Source organism: Glycine max, chromosome 2 (assembly GCF_000004515.6).
Source record: "Glycine max cultivar Williams 82 chromosome 2, Glycine_max_v4.0, whole genome shotgun sequence".
Classification (NCBI taxonomy): domain Eukaryota; kingdom Viridiplantae; phylum Streptophyta; class Magnoliopsida; order Fabales; family Fabaceae; genus Glycine; species Glycine max.
The window spans coordinates 1,957,117-1,960,372 of record NC_016089.4 but is presented as its reverse complement, the minus strand read 5'-3'; positions in this window follow the sequence as shown (position 1 = coordinate 1,960,372).

Below are 3,256 nucleotides of genomic sequence, written 5' to 3'. Positions count from 1 at the left end.
ATCTTAAGTTAAAAATTTAGGTCCCTCTAAAAGTTAAATGTGTTTGAGATCTTTTATATATATATATATATATATATATATATGTGTATATATATATAAATTTAGTTGAATCTTTGAATTTTTTTTTATTTTGAGTCTCTAATATATTAAAAATTTTGTTCAAATTCATGACATTATTTAAGGGATAATGTAATATCATCTCAATAACTTTTATATAAATTTATCAAAAACTCAAAATAATAATCCAATATATATCATGACTCTAAAAATTATTTAAGCCTTTAATTAAAATTCATATACTGTGTTTGAGGGATTGAATAAACAAATTAATGAGAGCAGAACGAGATAGTGTCATAACTATATACTTTTTTTTATTTTGGGTTAAATATATTCTTATCACTCTAAAATTATCAAAGTTTGGTTTTGTTTTTCTAAATATTTTTTTATCCATTTTTAATCTATTTAATTTGGAAATGTTTCTATTTATTTTTTCATTTTGAGCGCTACTTAACTGTTTTTCACCCCTTATAGAACGTGATTTAAAGTACTTTAAGAATTAAAATGATGCATTTTAAATTTAAAGGAACAAAAAACAAATAACTTTTACTAAAAGGATTAAAATTAAAATTTAAAAATTTTAAAAGAAAAAAAAAACATATTTTACACTTTTATTCCTACTTTTAGACAAAAAAACTCATTAACAAAACCAAAACCACCGATGATGGTCAAGGAAGGCTCTGCTCCGACACTACCTTATCCTTATCAATTAAGTATTAACTATCATTCCACACAATTGTTATATCAGGCAAATAAGACACAAAAAAAAAATTGTATGAATAGACAAATGACAGTATTTTCCTAGCTATAGGTGGGTTTTATTACTACTTATGTAGTGACTACCAGCACACAAAACAGATATATAGACCATGAAAATCACATGTAATTGTTTAGTAAAAAAAAGCTTTAATTTTTTTTTACTAAATATGAGTAACAAGATATGATAAGCTAACCTACGTACTATTAGATTCAATTTTTTTAAATAAAATTTTAAGTTTGAATTTTCCGGAAAAACATCATAACTAACTAAATTCTCATATGTAAATTAGTTATGGATAAAATAAATGATTATTTTGTATAATAATATGCTAATAAAAAAATATAATATACTAAAATTCATGTAAATTAAAACTGAAATATATCCTAAAAAATCAACCTGTCTTCCAAAATTCTTCCATATGAACTGCTGAGCAAATTGACATTAAATAGATTAAGTTCTAAAATAGAAAAAAAGTTTTCTCAAAAATTAAAAATAAAATGACTTAGACTTGGAAATATAACTATAAGGTTAATTTAGTGATAAAAAATGAAATAAAGAAAGATAATCTATGAATTCAAATCTTTCACTAACAAAAATTAATAATTAACATTTTTTTATTTAAAAAAAAAAAAACTAAGACTGTGTGATGACTTGTGACATGGGTTGGGGTATGGTAAACCCTGCCGTCGGTGTTATGTAGTGCTATGCGTGGGTATGTGATACATATGACCTTAGAAGAAAATGGTAAGAAAGAGAAAAACAGAAAATGTCTTCATCGATTGGCTTCATAATTTATTAACGTTTTCTATTCTACAATACAATAATGAGCGAAAGCAATTTGACCCGAATGGCGCGGCACCCTGTTGCTCGTGTGCTTGAATTGGAATATTTCACCTTATAAATTAATAATGTTAATAATATATTTTTTTGACATAATTTCCATTACGTTTTTTTTATTATTAAATAAGAAGTTTTATATGTGTACTATTGTATAACAGACATTGTTTTGCTTTCACTAATAAGATCCCTCTCAAATTAATGAAAAGAGATTATAACTAACAAAGGATAATAGGTATCTATTTGAGTTTGAGGTACATGCATACAAAGTCAACTAATAAAAAAGTTTTTAATTATTAACAAAGGATAATATGTAAAAAGTTTTACATTGACAACTACTAAAAAAAACAGCAAAAGTCAATAACTTACTATATGACTGTTTGTGACAGTATAAAATACATTTACACTAATGTGCACTAATTATTTAATCTTTTTTTTTGTAATTGTCAATTTTTTAAAATGAATTTTTATTTTATTTGTCTATCTAAAAGTTTAGGATAGTTATATCTTTAACTAATATTTTATACATTTGTCATAAATGAAAAAGAAATAATAGTATTTTTTAATTTAGGACAGAAATAATAGTAATATCATGTTAAAAAGCTTAAAATAATTTTGATATAAATAACTATATTAATTTTTTTTTCAAATTTGTACGTTATTTTCTTAAGTAAACAGATAAAAAAATTCGAGGGAGTAATATAATTAAAAGGAAAAATATTAATATCAATTATCTACCCATAAAAAATAAAACATGATTTTAAGCAACTGAAAATAGTAAAATTTTATTGTAAAAAGTAAGAATTTATTACACTGTATTTTTAATATGATAAATACTTTCTCTTTTATAAAATCACACTATTTTTTATTCTTTAAAAACAACCTTAAAAACCAATGTTTGTATAATTTTAATTTCTTCTACAACTCTTTTTACTATTTTTTTTATGTTTTCAAGACATTAATTATATTTACTTTCCATTTAATATTTTATAAAATATTAAAAAACGTGTTAAATAACTTATAATAGGATATAACATTACTTCATGTATCAGCAAGATGGTTGTTAAAATATCTGCATCATGACTTTAATAGGAGAAATGCTTGAAAGGAGGTCTTAACCGTTATCCTCCCATAAAGCTTTGAGAAAACCGTGTATATCACATTCTTTATAGGTCAAACACAAACGTCCTTTTTGTAAACCTAGTTCTATATATCTGTATCGGTTGTTGTATATTCATGGTATATATAATATAGTTATTGCGCTACATATAAACTACTCTTGCTTCATGTGGCTATTTATAATGTAGTTAAATGTGTTAATGTTCTGTTTTGTCCTTTTCTCGTCGGTTCCAATTCCATGGATAGGTAGAGTAAACACGTTGTAGACTGTAGTAGTCTCGTCTCAGACTCAATTAATTTCATGCTTCTTGGCATTTTTTAATTCACATAAAAAAGGATAATATATATTACTCATAAATAGCTGGCTGTAGTTTGTCGCAAGAAGTGACCAAATTACAAAACCTGCAGGTAACTGTACATAGTAACATAGGTAATAAAAATACATCAACAACCTCCCCAACTCAGGATATGTTTTGGTGCTAA